Below are 21,891 nucleotides of genomic sequence, written 5' to 3'. Positions count from 1 at the left end.
CTATGCTGCTGACCTGCCCTGGTCTGCTTTAAAAGCCAGCGATTTAGCCCTGTGCTAAACCAGCCCCCTCATTCCTTTATAATTACCTTTATTTAGGTTTAGCAGAGTTGTTCCTGACCCACGTTTATCACTCTCAGTCTCAGGCAAAGTTGAATTTCATGAGAAGAGTCATCAAACAAATGGGGTTGGTAGCTGCTGACTAGACTTGCAGGAGACATGAAGGAATTGTATGGTAAATTCACCAATTTTCCCAGGAAGGTTGTGCCCAAAGGGAGCAGGGGGAATAGATGTGCTGACAATATTAATCTTGTTTTTTTTTTCCATTTATTTATTAAATAGAATGTGGGCATGGCTGGCAAGGCTAGCATCTGTTGCCCATCCCGAATTTCTGGGCCATTTCAGAGGCAGTTATGAGTCACCACATTACTGTGGGCCACGGGTCAGATACAGATCAGACCAGGGAAGGATGCCAGCTTCTTCCCTTACAAAACCCGTGGTTTCTGGGATCCATTTTTCCACTGTGTGAATGTGAGGATTATCCATGCCAAGGTTAGGCCAGCATTTATTGCCCATCCCTAGTTGCCCTTCAGAAGGTGGTGGTGAGCTGCCGTCTTGAACCGCTGCAGGTGTAGGTGTACCCACAGTGCTGTTAGAGAGGGAGTTCCAGGGTTTTGACCCAACTGAAGGAAACCAGATTTCATTGGTTAATATTGTCTCAGATATTGTGAAGAAAATGTTGACATAATTTAAAATCCTATCTATAGAAGTTTTAGCAGCAGCACACTGGTATTATATTAGAATGAGCTGGTATCCTACAACACTCTGTATAACCTGTGGTACAGACTGAATAAAGGCACCAACAAAGCTCTCGTTACAGAGAGCTGGCAATGCTGGTGGAGCCGATATACTTTAGCGGTTTATAACAATGGCCTTTGTTACTTTCTCAGCATCAACAAGAGCTGATTCAGACAGAAAACAGCAACGGTGCAATGTATTTATAAACATAACATAACATTAATCTCCATTGTGCTTTGTCCTCTGAGACACGCAAACAAGTCTTTGGTCACAAACCCCAGAACTTGACCTAGAATTAGACTTGTGCATTGTTCAGAGTGCTGTCATCGGGATGAGCGTTGAATTGAGACTGTCTGCTCACCCGAATGGTCACAAAACAGCCGGTACTTTTTAAAGAACTGCAATGGCTCTGTGTTATGTCCAAAATTTATCCTCCAACATCAAAATAAATTAATTGGCCCTTCATCTCTCAGCTGTTTAGTGACCTTACCACACAATAACTGACGGATACGTTTACTGATAAAACCATGACTCTGTACTTCTTTAGCTGCACTTTTACTCTATCCTTCACTCCCTCACATTCCCCTCTCTCACAGTAATTAATCATGTGGTATCTTAGCCATGTCCTCTGCCCCCACCAGAAGATTTCCTTCTTGGCCCCTTTGATTTCCTCACTGCCCTGACCCTTTGTTTAACAGCACGTTTACTGTTTATACACTTTAAAAATACTTCAATGTCTCCTTTTATATTACAGTAAGAAGTCTTACACCAGGTTAAAGTCCAACAGGTTTGTTTCGATGTCACTAGCTTTCAGAGCGCAGCTCCTTCCTCAGGTGAATGAAGAGGTATGTTCCAGAAACACATATATAGACAAATTCAAAGATGCCAGACAATGCTTGGAATGCGAGCATTAGCAGGTGATTAAATCTTTACAGATCCAGAGATGGGTTAGCCCCAGGTTAAAGAGGTGTGAATTGTGTCAAGCCAGGACAGTTGGTAGGATTTCGCAGGCCAGATGGTGGGGGATGAATGTAATGCGACATTCCCGGTTGAGGCCTTACTCATGTGTGCGGAACTTGGCTATAAGCTTCTGCTCAGCGATTCTGCGTTGTCGCGCGTCCTGAAGGCCGCCTTGGAGAACGCTTACCCGGAGATCAGAGGCTGAATGCCCTTGACTGCTGAAGTGTTCCCCGACTGGAAGGGAACATTCCTGCCTGGTGATTGTCGCACGATGTCCGTTCATTCGTTGTTGCAGCGTCTGCATGGTCTCGCCAATGTACCACGCTTTGGGACATCCTTTCCTGCAGCGTATGAGGTAGACAACGTTGGCCGAGTCGCACGAGTATGTACCGCGTACCTGGTGGGTGGTGTTCTCACGTGTAATGGTGGTATCCATGTCGATGATCTGGCACGTCTTGCAGAGATTGCCATGGCAGGGTTGTGTGGTGTCGTGGTCACTGTTCTGAAGGCTGGGTAGTTTTCTGCAAACAGTAGTTTGTTTGAGGTTGCGGGGTTGTTTGAAGGCAAGTAGTGGGGATGACCTTGGCAAGATGTTCATCTTCATCGATGACGTGTTGAAGGCTGTGAAGAAGATGTCGTAGTTTCTCCGCTCCGGGAAGTACTGGACGACGAAGGGTATTCTGTCGGTTGTGTCCCATGTTTGTCTTCTGAGGAGGTCGGTGCGGTTTTTTGCTGTGGCGCGTTGGAACTGTCGATCGATGAGTCGAGCGCCATATCCCGTTCGTACGAGGGCATCTTTCAACGTCTGTAGGTGTCTGTTACGCTCCTCTTCGTCTGAGCAGATCCTGTGTATACGGAGCGCTTGTCCATATGGGATGGCTTCTTTAATGTGTTTAGGGTGGAAGCTGGAGAAGTGGAGCATCATGAGGTTATCCGTGGGTTTGCGGTAAAGCGAAGTGCTGAGGTGACCGTCCTTGATGGAGACGAGTGTGTCCAAGAATGCAACTGATTTGGGAGAGAAGTCCATGGTGAGTCTGGTGGTTGGATGGAACTTATTGATGTCATCGTGTAGTCGTTTCAGTGATTCTTCGCCGTGGGTCCAAAGGAAAAAAATGTCATCGATGTATCTGGTGTATAACATCGGACGCGCGACAACGCAGAATCGCCGAGCAGAAGCTTATAGCCAAGTTCTGCACACATGAGTGCGGCCTCAACTGGGACCTGGGATTCATGTCGCATTACATTCATCCCCCACCATCTGGCCTGTGAAATCCTACCAACTGTCCTGGCTTGACACGATTCACACCTCTTTAACCTGGGGTTACCCCATCTCTGGATCTGTAAAGATTTAATCACCTGCTAATGCTCGCATTCCAAGCATTGTTTGGCATCTTTGAATCTGTCTATATATATGTTTCTGGAACATACCTCTTCATTCACCTGAGGAAGGAGCAGCGCTCTGAAAGCTAGTGACATCGAAACAAACCTGTTGGACTTTAACCTGGTGTTGTAAGACTTCGTACTGTGCTCACCCCAGTCCAACGCCGGCATCTCCACATCCTTTTATATTAATCACGAATGTCTTCACCCAGTCTCTGTGTTTCTTATTCCTCTTTCTCAGTTCTGTATTCAGCCTTGTGTTAAGCTTAGTTCTGTCCTGTTTTATCTCTACCCTTAAACATCCAGGGAATTCTAAACGTGGGTGCTGTTCTTTTCTCTCTCTAGTCTATCTCCCTGAAATTAGTTCTCCGACAGTTGAGAATTTTCATATTAAACCTTTAGTATTTTCATTTTTGCAAAGATCGATGTAAGGCAGAGTACAAGAAATGCTTCGTTGATGTGGTCAGAGGGTCAGGACTGAGGGATTGCCACGCTGTCAGAGGGTCAGTACTGAGGGAGTGCCGCACTGTCAGAGGGTCAGTACTGAGGGAGTGCCGCAGTGTCAGAGGGTCAGTACTGAGGGAGTGCTCTTTGTAGTATATATAAATGATTTGGAGGAAAATGTAACTGGTCTGATTAGTAAGTTTGCAGACGACACAAAGGTTGGTGGAATTGCGGATAGCGATGAGGACTGTCTGAGGATACAGCAGGATTTAGATTGTCTGGAGACTTGGGCGGAGAGATGGCAGATGGAGTTTAATCCGGACAAATGTGAGGTAATGCATTTTGGAAGGTCTAATGCAGGTAGGGAATATACAGTGAATGGTAGAACCCTCAAGAGTATTGAAAGTCAAAGAGATCTAGGAGTACAGGTCCACAGGTCATTGAAAGGGGCAACACAGGTGGAGAAGGTAGTCAAGAAGGCATACGGCATGCTTGCCTTCATTGGCCGGGGCATTGAGTATAAGAATTGGCAAGTCATGTTGCAGCTGTATAGAACCTTAGTTAGGCCACACTTGGGAGTATAGTGTTCAATTCTGGTCGCCACACTACCAGAAGGATGTGGAGGCTTTAGAGAGGGTGCAGAAGAGATTTACCAGAATGTTGCCTGGTATGGAGGGCATAAGCTATGAGGAGCGGTTGAATAAACTCGGTTTGTTCTCACTGGAACGAAGGAGGTTGAGGGGCGACCTGATAGAGGTATACAAAATTATGAGGGGCATAGACAGAGTGGATAGTCAGAGGCTTTTCCCCAGGGTAGAGGGGTCAATTACTAGGGGGCATAGGTTTAAGGTGAGAGGGGCAAGGTTTAGAGTAGATGTACGAGGCAAGTTTTTTACGCAGAGGGTAGTGGGTACCTGGAACTCGCTACCGGAGGAGGTAGTGGAAGCAGGGACGATAGGGACATTTAAGGGGCATCTTGACAAATATATGAATAGGATGGGAATAGAAGGATACGGACCCAGGAAGTGTAGAAGATTGTAGTTTAGGCGGGCAGTATGGTCGGCACGGGCTTGGAGGGCCGAAGGGCCTGTTCCTGTGCTGTACATTTCTTTGATATTTGTTCTTTGTTTGCAGAGGGTCAGTACTGAGGGAGTGCCGCACTGTCAGAGGGTCAGTACTGAGGGAGCGCCGCACTGTCAGAGGGTCAGTACTGACGGAGTGCTGCACTGTCAGAGGGTCATAGAACATAGAACAATACAGCGCAGTACAGGCCCTTCGGCCCACGATGTTGCACCGAAACAAAAGCCATCTAACCTACACTATGCCATTATCATCCATATGTTTATCCAATAAACTTTTAAATGCCCTCAATGTTGGCGAGTTCGCTACTGTAGCAGGTAGGGCATTCCACGGCCTCACTACTCTTTGCGTAAAGAACCTACCTCTGACCTCTGTCCTATATCTATTACCCCTCAGTTTAAAGTTATGTCCCCTCGTGCCAGCCATATCCATCCGCGGGAGAAGGCTCTCACTGTCCACCCTATCCAACCCCCTGATCATTTTGTATGCCTCTATTAAGTCTCCTCTTAACCTTCTTCTCTCCAACGAAAACAACCTCAAGTCCATCAGCCTTTCCTCATAAGATTTTCCCTCCATACCAGGCAACATCCTGGTAAATCTCCTCTGCACCCGCTCCAAAGCCTCCACGTCCTTCCTATAATGCGGTGACCAGAATTGTACGCAATACTCCAAATGCGGCCGTACCAGAGTTCTGTACAGCTGCAACATGACCTCCCGACTCCGGAACTCAATCCCTCTACCAATAAAGGCCAACACTCCATAGGCCTTCTTCACAACCTTATCAACCTGGGTGGCAACTTTCAGGGATCTATGTACATGGACACCTAGATCCCTCTGCTCATCCACACTTTCAAGAACTTTACCATTAGCCAAATATTCCGCATTCCTGTTATTCCTTCCAAAGTGAATCACCTCACACTTCTCTACATTAAACTCCATTTGCCACCTCTCAGCCCAGCTCTGCAGCTTATGTATGTCCCTCTGTAACCTGCAACATCCTTCCACACTATCGACAACACCACCGACTTTAGTATCGTCTGCAAATTTACTCACCCACCCTTCTGCGCCTTCCTCTAGGTCATTGATAAAAATGACAAACAGCAACGGCCCCAGAACAGATCCTTGTGGTACTCCACTTGTGACTGTACTCCATTCTGAACATTTCCCATCAACCACCACCCTCTGTCTTCTTTCAGCTAGCCAATTTCTGATCCACATCTCTAAATCACCCTCAATCCCCAGCCTCCGTATTTTTTGCAATAGCCTACCGTGGGGAACCTTATCAAACGCTTTGCTGAAATCCATATACACCACATCAACTGCTCTACCCTTGTCTACCTGTTCAGTCACCTTCTCAAAGAACTCAATAAGGTTTGTGAGGCATGACCTACCCTTCACAAAGCCATGCTGACTATCCCTGATCATATTATTCCTGTCTAGATGATTATAAATCTTGTCTCTTATAATCCCCTCCAAGACTTTACCCACTACAGACGTGAGGCTCACCGGTCTATAGTTGCCGGGGTTGTCTCTGCTCCCCTTTTTGAACAAAGGGACCACATTTGCTGTCCTCCAGTCCTCTGGCACTATTCCTGTAGCCAATGATGACATAAAAATCAAAGCCAAAGGTCCAGCAATCTCTTCCCTGGCCTCCCATAGAATCCTAGGATAAATCCCATCAGGTCCCGGGGACTTATCTATTTTTAGCCTGTCCAGAATTGCCAACACCTCTTCCCTACGTACCTCAATGCCATCTATTCTATTAGCCTGGGGCTCAGCATTCTCCTCCACAACATTATCTTTTTCCTGAGTGAATACTGACGAAAAATATTCATTTAGTATCTCGCCTATCTCTTCAGACTCCACACACAATTTCCCATCCCTGTCCTTGACTGGTCCTACTCTTTCCCTAGTCATTCGCTTATTCCTGACATATCTATAGAAAGCTTTGGGGTTTTCCTTGATCCTTCCTGCCAAATACTTCTCATGTCCCCTCCTTGCTCGTCTTAGCTCTCTCTTTAGATCCTTCCTCGCTACCTTGTAACTATCCATCGCCCCAACCGAAACTTCACACCTCATCTTCACATAGGCCTCCTTCTTCCTCTTAACAAGAGATTCCACTTCCTTGGTAAACCACGGTTCCCTCGCTCGACGCCTTCCTCCCTGTCTGACCGGTACATACTTATCAAGAACACGCAGTAGCTGATCCTTGAACAAGCCCCACTTATCCAGTGTGCCCAACACTTGCAGCCTACTTCTCCACCTTATCCCCCCCAAGTCACGTCTAATGGCATCATAATTTCCCTTCCCCCAGCTATAACTCTTGCCCTGCGGTGTATACTTATCCCTTTCCATCATTAACGTAAACGTCACCGAATTGTGGTCACTGTCCCCAAAGTGCTCTCCTACCTCCAAATCCAACACCTGGCCTGGTTCATTACCCAAAACCAAATCCAACGTGGCCTCGCCTCTTGTTGGCCTGTCAACATATTGTTTCAGGAAACCCTCCTGCACACACTGTACAAAAAACGACCCATCTATTGTACTCGAACTATATCTTTTCCAGTCAATATTTGGAAAGTTAAAGTCTCCCATAATAACTACCCTGTTACTTTCGCTCATATCCAGAATCATCTTCGCCATCCTTTCCTCTACATCCCTAGAACTATTAGGAGGCCTATAAAAAACTCCCAACAGGGTGACCTCTCCTTTCCTGTTTCTAACTTCAGCCCATACTACCTCGGAAGAAGAGTCCCCATCTAGCATCCTCTCCGCCACCGTAATACTGCTCTTGACTAGCAGCGCCACACCTCCCTCTCTTTTGCCTCCTTCTCTGAGCTTACTAAAACACCTAAACCCCGGAACCTGCAACATCCATTCCTGTCCCTGCTCTATCCATGTCTCCGAAATGGTCACAACATCGAAGTCCCAGGTACCAACCCACGCTGCCAGTTCCGGTCAGTATTGAGGGAGTGCCGCGCTGTCAGAGGGTCAGTACTGAGGGAGCGCCGCACTGTCAGAGGGTCAGTACTGAGGGAGTGCTGCACAGTCAGAGAGTCAGTGCTGAGGGAGCGCCGCACTGTCAGAGGGTCAGTACTGAGGGAGTGCCGCACAGTCAGAGGGTCAGTACTGAGGGAGTGCTGCACTGTCAGAGGGTCAGTACTGAGGGAGTACTGCACTGTCAGAAGGTCAGTACTGAGGGAGTGCCGCACTGTCAGAGGGTCAGTACTGAGGGAGTGCCGCACTGTCAGAGGGTCAGTACTGAGGGAGTGCTGCACTGTCAGAGGGTCAGTACTGAGGGAGTGCTGCGCTGTCAGAGGGTCAGTACTGAGGGAGTGCCGCACTGTCAGAGCGTCAGTACTGAGTGAGTGCCGCACTGTCAGAGGGTCAGTACTGAGGGAGTGCCGCACTGTCAGAGGGTCAGTACTGAGGGAGTGCCGCACTGTCAGAGGCTCAGTACTGAGGGAGTGTTGCACTGTCAGAGGATCTGCACTGAGGGAGTGCCGCACTGTCAGAGGGTCAGTACTGAGGGAGTGTCGCACTGTCAGAGGCTCAGTACTGAGGGAGTGCCGCCCTGTCAGAGGTTCAGTACTGAGGGAGTGCCGCACTGTCAGAGGGTCAGTACTGAGGGAGTGCCGCACTGTCAGAGGGTCAGTACTGAGGGAGTGCCGCATTATCAGAGGGTCAGTACTGAGGGAGCGCCGCACTGTCAGAGGGTCAGTACTGAGGGAGTGCCGCACTGTCAGAGAGTCAGTACTGAGGGAGTGCTGCACTGTCAGAGGGTCAGTACTGAGGGAGTGCAGCACTGTCAGAGGGTCAGTACTGAGCGAGTGCCGCACTGTCAGAGGGTCAGTACTGAGGGAGTGCTGCATTGTCAGTGGGTCAGTACTGAGGGAGTGCCGCACTGTCAGTGGGTCAGTACTGAGGGAGTGCTGCTCTGTCAGAGGGTCAGTACTGAGGGAGTGCCGCACTGTCAGAGGGTCACTGCTGAGGGAGTGTTGCACTGTCAGAGGGTCAGTACTGAGGGAGTGCTGCACTGTCAGAGGGTCAGTACTGAGGGAGTGCTGCCCTGTCAGAGGGTCAGTACTGAGGGAGTGCCGCACTGTCAGAGGGTCAGTACTGAGGGAGTGCTGCCCTGTCAGAGGGTCAGTACTGAGGGAGTGCTGCTCTGTCAGAGGGTCAGTACTGAGGGAGTGCCGCACTGTCAGAGGGTCAGTACTGAGGGAGTGCTGCACTGTCGCAGGGTCAGTACTGAGGGAGTGCCGCACTGCTGGAGGTGCTATCTTTTTAATGAGTGTTTAAACAGAGGACTTGTCCTTGTGATGGACGTAAAACCTCTTTTTTGGAAAAGGGCAGAATTCTCACTGACCAATACTTATCCCTCAAGCAAACCTAAAAATGATATGGTCACTCTCTCGTTGCTGTTTGTATCGCACGGTTTTCTGTGAGCACGGTAGCACAGTGGTTAGCACAATTGCTTCACAGCTCCAGGGTCCCAGGTTCGATCCCCCGCTGGGTCACTGTCTGTGCGGAGTCTGCACGTTCTCCCCGTGTCTGCGTGGGTTTCCTCCGGGTGCTCCGGTTTCCTCCCACAAGTCCCGAAAGATGTGCTGTTAGGTTATTTGGACATTCTGAATTCTCCTTCGGTGTACCTGAACAGGTGCCGGAATGTGGCGACTAGGGGATTTTCACAGTAGCCACATTGCAGTGTTAATGTAAACCTACTTGTGACAATAAAGGTTATTATTAAAATGAGATGCTGCAGTTTTCTACTTATCAACAGTGATTATGTTTCAAAGACAGACAGCTAGACCTGAATTGGTCCATCATCTTACATTACCCCATCATCAGAAAGTGCTTTCTAGTCAATGAAGCACTTTTGAAGGATAGTCGCTGATCGAAGGCAAATACTCCTTCAGTATGCTGGACTGAACATTGGGTCACCCTCAGGTGGTGAAAGGCACCATAAATACATCACTTAGTCATCCCTTGATGCAAAAGAACCTTGTTGTTATTCTTTCGCCCCATTTGGCTGAAACAAATCATCTAACATTGTGTGCAGAGAACGGATAGTGTTTCCTGTCAGTTTTGCATTAAAAGCCCTTCAGCTAATTCTGGTGACTGGTGCACAGGAACGTTCTCCTTGCGCATGAAGATTCAGCTTGAAATTAGATGTAGCTTCGGACAGAGATAAGGAGACATTTCTTCACAAAGAGTGGTGAGCCTGTGGAATTCATTGCCACAGGAAGTAGTTGATGGTAAAACATTGAATATATTCAAGAGGCGGCTGGATATAGCACTTGGGGAGAATGGGATCAAAGGCTATGGGGAGAAAGCAGGATTAGGCTATTGAGTTGGGTGATCAGCCATGATCGTGATGAATGGCGGAGCAGGCTTGAAGGGCCAAAAGGCCGCCTCCTGCTCCCATCTTCTATGTATCTATGTATCTATGTTCAATCTTCACCTGCCTCTTCCCAGTGATAAAGTCCAAAGTCTACACCCTGCATTATCTTCCACTCAATCATTCTTCAACACCTCGACACGATGGAATTCTTCACTTCAATCCTTTTCTCTCGTAGTTAAAACCAAATCTTATTGGATCTACTCCAGCTTCTCTTCTCTATTGGTTGTCTGTTGTTAATACCCTTGATATACAAAACAAACAGTGGGTGATGATGGTGGGATTGCTCTGTGCCCCCTCCTCTCCGCCATCCTGCCTTCCTGCGATTTGTAACAGTGCAAGGTGATGAACTTTAAGATTCTCTCACTGAATAATTTCCCCTTTAACATGTCTCATTTCATCCAAAACAAAGGTGTTGCTATGGGGACCCGCATGGGTCCCAGTTTCCCCTGTCTCTTTATGGGGTATGTCCATCCCACAACTCTTTTATCGGGACATTGACTGTTTCTGTGTCGCTTCATGTCTGCAGCTGGAAAAATGTATTAATTTTGCTTTCGATTTCCACGCCTCTGTCACCTTCATATGGTCCATCTGCAACACTTCCCTTCCTTGACCTTTCTATTTCAATTTCAGGGGATAGACTGTTTACTAATGTTCATTACAAACCCACCAACTCCCACAGCTACCTTGACTCCAGCTCTTCATGCCCCACATCCTGTACGGACTCCATCCCATTCTCCCAGTTCCCTCACCTCCGTCACATCAGTTCCGATGATGCACTTTCCAAAACGGTGCTGCTGACAGTCTTCATTCTTCCTTAATCATGGTTTCCCACCCACCGAGGTTGACAGGGCTTTCAACCATGTCTGATCCATCTCCCGCACCTCTGCTCTCACCCCCTCTCCTCCCTCCCAGAACCAGGAAAGGACCCCCCTGGTCCTCACGTTTCACCCCACTAGCCTCCGCATTCAGAGGATCATCCTCCACCAGTTCCACCAACTCCAGCGTGGTGACACCACTAAACACCTCTTCCCCTCATTCCTCCGTCTGTATTTCGCAATGACCGTTCCCTCCAGGGGATCCTGATCCACTCCTCCATCACCCCCAATACCTCACCCTTGTTCCACAGCACCTTCCCACGCAATTGCAGACGGTGTAACACCTGCCCTTTGCCTCCTCCCTGCTCACCGTCCCAGGGTATAAACACTCTTTCCAAGTGAGGCAGCTTCACGTGCACCTCCTTCGATCTGCTCTATTGCATTCACTGCTCCCGGTGCGGTCTACTCTACATTGGAGAGACTAAACGCAGACTGGGTGACCGCTTTGCAGAACACCTCCAGTCCGTCCACAAGCAGGACCTAGACCTTCCTGTCCCTTGCTATGTCCCCGTCCTGCCCTCACACCCACATGCCTGTCCTTGGCCTGCTGCAATGTTCCAGTCAAGCCCAGCGCAATCTGGAGGAACAACATCTCATCTTCAGATTGGGGGCGTTACAGCCTTCCGGACTTAACATTGAGTTCAAAAACTTCAGACTCTCTCCTCCACCTTAACCCCATTTTTATGTCTATCAATTTATTTTTATTTCTTCCATTGGTCTGTTTTCCCCTCACCGTTGTCCTCCCTCCCCCACTTGGGCCATCTGTTCCAAGTTGCCCTTTTCACACTGCTCAAATTTGTACTCACACATTCTAATCTCTTTATGTGCCGCTATCAGCCCCCTCTTAGTCTTAATCACCCCATTTACATTCCGTGTGTCTTTCTGTCCTCGACATCTTTGTCAAGCTCCCCCTCTCACTGGCCCCTATCCAGACCCCCCCCCCCCCCCCCGTTTCCAGTTCCCTCTAGCTTTCACAAAGCAGAACTTTCTTACACTTAAATATTGAGACGAGTGAAGCAATTGTCTTTGGACCACACGGGCAGCACGGTAGCACAGTGGTTAGCACTGGTTCTTCACAGCTCCAGGGTCCCAGGTTCGATCCCGGCTCTGGGTCACTGTCCGTGTGGAGTTTGCACATTCTCCCCGTGTTTGTGTGGGTTTCACCCCCACAACCCAAAGACGTGCAGGGTAGGTGGATTGGCCACACTAAATTGCCCCTTAATTGGAAAAAATGAATTGGGTACTCTAAATTTTTTTTTTTTAAAGCAATACCCTCTTCCCCATTGTCCAACCTTCTCCCCTATTTTCCCTGCCCCCTTCCCCATTGCCCTCACCCTCTTCCCCATTCCCGCCCCCTTCCCAATTGCCCACACCCTCTTCCCCATTCCCACCCTTTCCCCATTCCCTGCCCTCTTCCCCATTTCCCCCCACTCTCTCTCCGGCTCTGCCCCACTCTCTCTCTCTCCGGCCCTGTCCCACTCTCTCTCTCTCTCTGGCTCTGCCCCACTCTCTCTCTCTCTCCCCGGCTCTGTACCACTCTCTCTCTCTCTGGCTCTGCCCCACTCTCTCTCTCTCCGGCCCTGCCCCACTCTCTCTCTCCGGCCCTGTCCCACTCTCTCTCTCTCTCTGCCTCTGCCCCACTCTCTCTCTCTCTCTCCGGCTCTGCCCCACTCTCTCTCTCACCAACTCTGTCCCACTCTCTCTCTCTCCGGCTCTGCCCCACTCTCTCTCTCTCCGGCTCCGTCCCACTCTCTCTCTCTCTCTCCGGCTCTGTCCCACTCTCTCTCTCTCTCCGGCTCTGCCCCACTCTCTCTCTCTGGCTCCCCCCACTCTCTCTCTCTCTCCGGCTCTGCCACACTCTCTCTCTCTGGCTCCCCCCACTCTCTCTCTCTCTCCGGCTCTGCCCCACTCTCTCTCTCTCTCCGGCACTGCCCCACTCTCTCTCGCTCCGGCACTGCCCCACTCTCTCTCTCTCCGGCTCTGTCCCACTCTCTCTCTCTCTCTGGTTCTGTCCCACTCTCTCTCTCTCTATCCGGCTCTGCCCCACTCTCTCTCTCTCCGGCTCCCACCACTCTCTCTCTCTCCGGCTCTGCCCCACTCTCTCTCTCTCCGGCTCCCCCACTCTCTCTCTCTCTCTCCGGCTCTGCCCCACTCTCTCTCTCTGTCTCCCCCCACTCTCTCTCTCTCTCCGGCTCTGCCCCACTCTCTCTCTCTCTCCGGCACTGCCCCACTCTCTCTCTCTCCGGCACTGCCCCACTCTCTCTCTCTCTCCGGCTCTGCCCCACTCTCTCTCTCTCCGGCTCTGTCCCACTCTCTCTCTCTCTCCGGCTCTGCCCCACTCTCTCTCTCCGGTTCTGCCCCACTCTCTCTCTCTCTCCGGCTCTGTCCCACTCTCTCTCTCTCTCTCTGTCCGGCTCTGCCCCATTCTCTCTCTCTAGCTCCCCCCACTCTCTCTCTCCGGCTCTATCCCACTCTCTCTCTCTCCGGCTCTGCCCCACTCTCTCTCTCTCCGGCTCGGTCCCACTCTCTCTCTCTCTCTCTCCGGCTCTGCCCCATTCTCTCTCTCAAGCTCCCCCCACTCTCTCTCTCTCCGGGTCTACCCCACTCTCTCTCTCCGGCTCTGCCCCACTCTCTCTCCGGCTCTGTCCCACTCTCTCTCTCTCCGGCTCTGCCCCACTCTCTCTCTCTCTCCGGCTCTGCCCCACTCTCTCTCTCTCTCCGGCCCTGTCCCACTCTCTCTCTCTCCGGCTCTGCCCCACTCTCTCTCTCTCTCCGGCTCTGCCCCACTCTCTCTCTCTCTCCGGCTCTGTCCCACTCTCTCTCTCTCCGGCTCTGCCCCACTCTCTCTCTCTCTGGCTCTGCCCCACTCTCTCTCTCTCTCCGGCTCTGTCCCACTCTCTCTCTCTCCGGCTCTGTCCCACTCTCTCTCTCTCCGGCTCTGCCCCACTCTCTCTCTCTCTCCGGCTCTGTCCCACTCTCTCTCTCTCTGGCTCTGCCCCACTCTCTCTCTCTCTCCGGCTCTGTCCCACTCTCTCTCTCTCCGGCTCTGCCCCACTCTCTCTCTCTCTCCGGCCCTGTCCCACTCTCTCTCTCTCTCTCCGGCTCTGCCCCACTCTCTCTCTCCGGCCCTGTCCCACTCTCTCTCTCTCTCTCCGGCTCTGCCCCACTCTCTCTCTCCGGCTCTGCCCCACTCTCGCTCTCTCTCTCCGGCTCTGTCCCACTCTCTCTCTCTCCGGCTCTGTCCCACTCTCTCTCTCTCTCTCCGGCTCTGCCCCACTCTCTCTCTCTCCGGCTCTGTACCACTCTCTCTCTCTCCGGCTCTGCCCCACTCTCTCTCTCTCCGGCTCTGCCCCACTCTCTCTCTCTCCGGCTCTGTCCCACTCTCTCTCTCTCCGGCTCTGTCCCACTCTCTCTTTCTCTCCGGCTCTGTACCACTCTCTCTCTCTCCGGCTCTGTCCCACTCTCTCTCTCTCTGGCTCTGCCCCACTCTCTCTCTCTCTCCGGCTCTGTCCCACTCTCTCTCTCTCCGGCTCTGCCCCACTCTCTCTCTCTCTCCGGCCCTGTCCCACTCTCTCTCTCTCTCCGGCTCTGCCCCACTCTCTCTCTCCGGCTCTGTCCCACTCTCGCTCTCTCTCTCCGGCTCTGTCCCATTCTCTCTCTCTCCGGCTCTGCCCCACTCTCTCTCTCTCCGGCTCTGCCCCACTCTCTCTCTCTCCGGCTCTGCCCCACTCTCTCTCTCTCCGGCCCTGTCCCACTCTCTCTCTCTCTCTCCGGCTCTGCCCCACTCTCTCTCTCTCCGGCCCTGTCCCACTCTCTCTCTCTCTCTCCGGCTCTGCCCCACTCTCTCTCTCTCTCTCTCCGGCTCTCTCCCACTGTCTCTCTCTCTCCGGCTCTGCCCCACTCTCTCTCTCTCTCCGGCTCTGCCCCACTCTCTCTCTCTCCGGCCCTGTCCCACTCTCTCTCTCTCCGGCCATGTCCCACTCTCTCTCTCTCTCTCTCCGGCTCTGCCCCACTCTCTCTCTCCGGCTCTGCCCCACTCTCTCTCTCTCTCCGGCTCTGTCCCACTCTCTCTCTCTCCGGCTCTGCCCCACTCTCTCTCTCTCCGGCTCTGTCCCACTCTCTCTCCGACTCTGTCCCACTCTCTCTCTCTCTCCGGCTCTGCCCCACTCTCTCTCTCTCTCCGGCCCTGTCCCACTCTCTCTCTCTCTCTCCGGCTCTGTGCCACTCTCTCTCTCTCTCTACAGCTCTGCCCCACTTTCTCTCTCTCCGGCTCTGTCCCACTCTCTCTCTCTCTCTCTCTCCGGCACTGCCCCACTCTCTCTCTCTCTCCCCGGCTCTGTCCCACTCTCTCTCTCTCTGGCTCTGTACCACTCTCTCTCCGGCTCTGCCCCACTCTCTCTCTCTCCGGCTCTGCCCCACTCTCTCTCTCTCCGTCTCTGTACCACTCTCTCTCTCTCCGGCTCTGCCCCACTCTCTCTCTCTCTGGCTCTGCCCCACTCTCTCTCTCCAGCTCTGTACCACTCTCTCTCTCTCCGGCTCTGCCCCACTCTCTCTCTCTCTCCGACTCTGTCCCACTCTCTCTCTCTCCGGCTCTGCCCCACTCTCTCTCTCTCCGGCTCTGTCCCACTCTCTCTCTCTCCGGCTCTGTCCCACTCTCTCTTTCTCTCCGGCTCTGTCCCACTCTCTCTCTCTCCAGCTCTGTACCACTCTCTCTCTCTCCGGCTCTGCCCCACTCTCTCTCTTTCCGGCTCTGTACCACTCTCTCTTTCTCTCCGGCCCTCTCCCACTCTCTCTCTCTCTCTCCGGCTCTGTCCCACTCTCTCTCTCTCTCTACAGCTCTGTGCCACTCTCTCTCTCTCTCCGGCTCTGTCCCACTCTCTCTCTCTCTCTCCGGCACTGCCCCACTCTCTCTCTCTCTCCCCGGCTCTGTCCCACTCTCTCTCTCTCTGGCTCTGTACCACTCTCTCTCCGGCTCTGCCCCACTCTCTCTCTCTCCGGCTCTGCCCCACTCTCTCTCTCTCCGGCTCTGTACCACTCTCTCTCTCTCCGGCTCTGCCCCACTCTCTCTCTCTCCGGCTCTGCCCCACTCTCTCTCTCTCCGGCTCTGTCCCACTCTCTCTCTCTCCGGCTCTGTCCCACTCTCTCTTTCTCTCCGGCTCTGTACCACTCTCTCTCTCTCCGGCTCTGTCCCACTCTCTCTCTCTCCGGCTCTGCCCCACTCTCTCTCTCTCTCCGGCCCTGTCCCACTCTCTCTCTCTCTCCGGCTCTGCCCCACTCTCTCTCTCCGGCTCTGTCCCACTCTCGCTCTCTCTCTCCGGCTCTGTCCCATTCTCTCTCTCTCCGGCTCTGCCCCACTCTCTCTCTCTCCGGCTCTGTACCACTCTCTCTCTCTCCGGCTCTGTCCCACTCTCTCTCTCTCCGGCTCTGTCCCACTCTCTCTCTCTCCGGCTCTGCCCCACTCTCTCTCTCTCCGGCCCTGTCCCACTCTCTCTCTCTCTCTCCGGCTCTGCCCCACTCTCTCTCTCCGGCTCTGCCCCACTCTCTCTCTCTCTCTCTCCGGCTCTCTCCCACTGTCTCTCTCTCTCCGGCTCTGCCCCACTCTCTCTCTCTCTCCGGCTCTGCCCCACTCTCTCTCTCTCCGGCCCTGTCCCACTCTCTCTCTCTCCGGCCATGTCCCACTCTCTCTCTCTCTCTCTCCGGCTCTGCCCCACTCTATCTCTCCGGCTCTGCCCCACTCTCTCTCTCTCTCCGGCTCTGTCCCACTCTCTCTCTCTCCGGCTCTGCCCCACTCTCTCTCTCTCCGGCTCTGTCCCACTCTCTCTCCGACTCTGTCCCACTCTCTCTCTCTCCGGCTCTGTCCCACTCTCTCTCCGGCTCTGCCCCACTCTCTCTCTCTCTCTCTCCGGCTCTCTCCCACTGTCTCTCTCTCTCCGGCTCTGCCCCACTCTCTCTCTCTCTCCGGCTCTGTCCCACTCTCTCTCTCTCCGGCTCTGCCCCACTCTCTCTCTCTCTCCGGCCCTGTCCCACTCTCTCTCTCTCTCTCCGGCTCTGTGCCACTCTCTCTCTCTCTCTACAGCTCTGCCCCACTTTCTCTCTCTCCGGCTCTGTCCCACTCTCTCTCTCTCTCTCTCTCCGGCACTGCCCCACTCTCTCTCTCTCTCCCCGGCTCTGTCCCACTCTCTCTCTCTCTGGCTCTGTACCACTCTCTCTCCGGCTCTGCCCCACTCTCTCTCTCTCCGGCTCTGCCCCACTCTCTCTCTCTCCGTCTCTGTACCACTCTCTCTCTCTCCGGCTCTGCCCCACTCTCTCTCTCTCTGGCTCTGCCCCACTCTCTCTCTCCAGCTCTGTACCACTCTCTCTCTCTCCGGCTCTGCCCCACTCTCTCTCTCTCTCCGGCTCTGTACCACTCTCTCTCTCTCCGGCTCTGCCCCACTCTCTCTCTCTCCGGCTCTGTCCCACTCTCTCTCTCTCCGGCTCTGTCCCACTCTCTCTTTCTCTCCGGCTCTGTCCCACTCTCTCTCTCTCCAGCTCTGTCCCACTCTCTCTCTCTCCGGCTCTGCCCCACTCTCTCTCTTTCCGGCTCTGTACCACTCTCTCTTTCTCTCCGGCTCTGCCCCACTCTCTCTCTCTCCCCGGCTCTGCCCCACTCTCTCTCTCTCTCCGGCCCTGTCCCACTCTCTCTCTCTCTCTCCGGCTCTGTCCCACTCTCTCTCTCTCTCTACAGCTCTGCCCCACTTTCTGTCTCTCCGGCTCTGTCCCACTCTCTCTCTCTCTCTCTCTCCGGCACTGCCCCACTCTCTCTCTCTCTCCCCGGCTCTGTCCCACTCTCTCTCTCTCTGGCTCTGTACCACTCTCTCTCCGGCTCTGTCCCACTCTCTCTCTCCCCGGCTCTGTCCCACTCTCTCTCTCTCCGGCTCTGCCCCACTCTCTCTCTCTCCGGCTCTGTACCACTCTCTCTCTCTCCGGCTCTGCCCCACTCTCTCTCTCTCCGGCTCTGCCCCACTCTCTCTCTCTCCGGCTCTGTACCACTCTCTCTCTCTCCGGCTCTGCCCCACTCTCTCTCTCTCTGGCTCTGCCCCACTCTCTCTCTCCAGCTCTGTACCACTCTCTCTCTCTCCGGCTCTGCCCCACTCTCTCTCTCTCTCCGGCTCTGTACCACTCTCTCTTTCTCTCCGGCTCTGTCCCACTCTCTCTCTCTCCAGCTCTGCCCCACTCTCTCTCTCTCCGGCTCTGTCCCACTCTCTCTCTCTCCGGCTCTGTCCCACTCTCTCTCTCTCTCTCTCCGGCTCTGCCCCACTCTCTCTCTCTCCGGCTCTGTACCACTCTCTCTCTCTCCGGCTCTGCCCCACTCTCTCTCTCTCCCCGGCTCTGCCCCACTCTCTCTCTCTCCGGCTCTGTCCCACACTCTCTCTCTCTCCGGCTCTGTCCCACTCTCTCTCTCGCCGGCTCTGTCCCACTCTCTCTCTCTCCGGCTCTGTCCCACTCTCTCTCTCTCCGGCTCTGCCCCACTCTCTCTCTCTCCGGCTCTGTCCCACACTCTCTCTCTCTCCGGCTCTGTCCCACTCTCTCTCTCGCCGGCTCTGTCCCACTCTCTCTCTCTCCGGCTCTGTCCCACTCTCTCTCTCTCCGGCTCTGCCCCACTCTCTCTCTCTCTCTCTCCGGCTCTGCCCCACTCTCTCTCTCTCCGGCTCTGTACCACTCTCTCTCTCTCCGGCTCTGCCCCACTCTCTCTCTCTCCCCGGCTCTGCCCCACTCTCTCTCTCTCCGGCACTGCCCCACTCTCTCTCTCTCTCTCCGGCTCTGCCCCACTCTCTCTCTCTCCCCGGCTCTGTCCCACTCTCTCTCTCGCCGGCTCTGTCCCACTCTCTCTCTCTCCAGCTCTGCCCCACTCTCTCTCTCTCCGGCTCTGCTTCACACACTCTCTCTCTCCGGCTCTGCCCCACTCTCTCTCTCTCCGGCTCTGTCCCACTCTCTCTCTCTCCAGCTCTGTACCACTCTCTCTCTCTCCAGCTCTGCCCCACTCTCTCTCTCTCTCTCCGGCTCTGTCCCACTCTCTCTCTCTCCGGCTCTGCCCCACTCTCTCTCTCTCTCTCCGGCTCTGCCCCACTCTCTCTCTCTCTCCGGCTCTGCCCCACTCTCTCTCTCTCCGGCTCTGCCCCACTCTCTCTCTCCGGCTCTGCCCCACTCTCTCTCTCTCTCCGGCTCTGCCCCACTCTCTCTCTCTCTCCGGCTCTGTCCCACTCTCTCTCTCTCCGGCTCTGCCCCACTCTCTCTCTCTCTCCGGCCCTGTCCCACTCTCTCTCTCTCTCTCCGGCTCTGCCCCACTCTCTCTCTCTCCGGCTCTGCCCCACTCTCTCTCTCCGGCTCTGCCCCACTCTCTCTCTCTCTCCGGCTCTGCCCCACTCTCTCTCTCTCTCCGGCTCTGTCCCACTCTCTCTCTCTCTCCGGCCCTGTCCCACTCTCTCTCTCTCTCTCCGGCTCTGCCCCACTCTCTCTCTCTCTCCGGCTCTGTCCCACTCTCTCTCTCTCCGGCTCTGTCCCACTCTCTCTCTCTCCGGCTCTGCCCCACTCTCTCTCTCTCTCCGGCTCTGTCCCACTCTCTCTCTCTCCGGCTCTGTCCCACTCTCTCTCTCTCCGGCTCTGCCCCACTCTCTCTCTCCGGCTCTGCCCCACTCTCTCTCTCTCTCCGGCTCTGCCCCACTCTCTCTCTCTCTCCGGCTCTGTCCCACTCTCTCTCTCTCTCCGGCCCTGTCCCACTCTCTCTCTCTCTCTCCGGCTCTGCCCCACTCTCTCTCTCTCTCCGGCTCTGTCCCACTCCCTCTCTCTCCGGCTCTGTCCCACTCTCTCTCTCTCCGGCTCTGCCCCACTCTCTCTCCAGCTCTGTACCACTCTCTCTTTCTCCGGCTCTGTCCCACTCTCTCTCTCTCCGGCTCTGTCCCACTCTCTCTCTCTCCGGCTCTGTCCCACTCTCTCTCTCTCTCCGGCTCTGCCCCACTCTCTCTCTCTCTCCGGCTCTGCCCCACTCTCTCTCTCTCTCCGGCCCTGTCCCACTCTCTCTCTCTCTCTCCGGCTCTGTCCCACTCTCTCTCTCTCCGGCTCTGTCCCACTCTCTCTCTCTCTCCGGCTCTGTCCCACTCTCTCTCTCTCTCCGGCTCTGCCCCACTTTCTCTCTCTCCGGCTCTGTCCCACTCTCTCTCTCTCTCTCTCTCCGGCGCTGCCCCACTCTCTCTCTCTCTCTCCGGCTCTGTCCCACTCTCTCTCTCTCCGGCTCTGCCCCACTCTCTCTCTCCGGCTCTGCCCCACTCTCTCTCTCTCTCCGGCTCTGCCCCACTCTCTCTCTCTCTCCGGCTCTGTCCCACTCTCTCTCTCTCCGGCTCTGCCCCACTCTCTCTCTCTCTCCGGCCCTGTCCCACTCTCTCTCTCTCTCTCCGGCTCTGTCCCACTCTCTCTCTCTCCGGCTCTGCCCCACTCTCTCTCTCTCTCCGGCTCTGTCCCACTCTCTCTCTCTCCGGCTCTGTCCCACTCTCTCTCTCTCCGGCTCTGCCCCACTCTCTCTCTCTCTCTCCGGCTCTGTCCCACTCCCTCTCTCTCCGGCTCTGTCCCACTCTCTCTCTCTCCGGCTCTGCCCCACTCTCTCTCTCTCTCCGGCTCTGCCCCACTCTCTCTCTCTCTCCGGCCCTGTCCCACTCTCTCTCTCTCTCCGGCCCTGCCCCACTCTCTCTCTCTCTCCGGCTCTGTCCCACTCTCTCTCTCTCCGGCTCTGTCCCACTCTCTCTCTCTCTCCGGCTCTGCCCCACTCTCTCTCTCTCTCCGGCCCTGCCCCACTCTCTCTCTCTCTCCGGCCCTGTCCCACTCTCTCTCTCTCTCCGGCCCTGCCCCACTCTCTCTCTCTCTCCGGCTCTGTCCCACTCTCTCTCTCTCCGGCTCTGTCCCACTCTCTCTCTCTCTCCGGCTCTGCCCCACTCTCTCTCTCTCTCCGGCCCTGCCCCACTCTCTCTCTCTCTCCGGCCCTGTCCCACTCTCTCTCTCTCTCCGGCCCTGCCCCACTCTCTCTCTCTCTCCGGCTCTGTCCCACTCTCTCTCTCTCCGGCTCTGTCCCACTCTCTCTCTCTCTCCGGCTCTGCCCCACTCTCTCTCTCTCTCCGGCTCTGCCCCACTCTCTCTCTCTCTCCGGCCCTGCCCCACTCTCTCTCTCTCTCCGGCTCTGTCCCACTCTCTCTCTCTCCGGCTCTGTCCCACTCTCTCTCTCTCTCCGGCTCTGTCCCACTCTCTCTCTCTCTCTACAGCTCTGCCCCACTTTCTCTCTCTCCGGCTCTGTCCCACTCTCTCTCTCTCTCTCTCTCCGGCGCTGCCCCACTCTCTCTCTCTCTCCCCGGCTCTGTCCCACTCTCTCTCTCTCTGGCTCTGTACCACTCTCTCTCCGGCTCTGCCCCACTCTCTCTCTCTCCGGCTCTGCCCCACTCTCTCTCTCTCCGGCTCTGCCCCACTCTCTCTCTCTCCGGCTCTGTCCCACTCTCTCTCCGACTCTGTCCCACTCTCTCTCTCTCCGGCTCTGTCCCACTCTCTCTCTCTCCGGCTCTGTCCCACTCTCTCTCTCTCCGGCTCTGTCCCACTCTCTCTCTCTCTCCGGCTCTGTCCCACTCTCTCTCCAGCTCTGTACCACTCTCTCTCTCTCCGGCTCTGCCCCACTCTCTCTCCAGCTCTGTCCCACTCTCTCTCTCTCCAGCTCTGTACCACTCTCTCTCTCTCCGGCTCTGCCCCACTCTCTCTCTCTCTCCGGCTCTGCCCCACTCTCTCTCTCTCTCCGGCTCTGTCCCACTCTCTCTCTCTCCGGCTCTGTCCCACTCTCTCTCTCTCCGGCTCTGCCCCACTCTCTCTCTCTCCGGCTCTGCCCCACTCTCTCTCTCTCTCCGGCTCTGCCCCACTCTCTCTCTCTCTCCGGCCCTGTCCCAC

The 21,891-nt window shown here is 54.5% G+C and overlaps 1 protein-coding gene across 2 annotated transcripts in view; it reads left to right on the top strand.

Moving 5' to 3' along the window:
• The window catches only part of LOC140395746 (glutamine-rich protein 2-like), a 342,552-nt gene that overhangs the window by 17,145 nt on the left and 303,516 nt on the right, over positions 1 to 21,891 (top strand). The window lies entirely within an intron of this gene.

This window comes from Scyliorhinus torazame, chromosome 18 (assembly GCF_047496885.1).
Source record: "Scyliorhinus torazame isolate Kashiwa2021f chromosome 18, sScyTor2.1, whole genome shotgun sequence".
In the NCBI taxonomy this organism is placed as follows: domain Eukaryota; kingdom Metazoa; phylum Chordata; class Chondrichthyes; order Carcharhiniformes; family Scyliorhinidae; genus Scyliorhinus; species Scyliorhinus torazame.
Note: the sequence above shows the minus strand (reverse complement) of the source record. Positions and strands in the feature narration are given on the sequence as shown.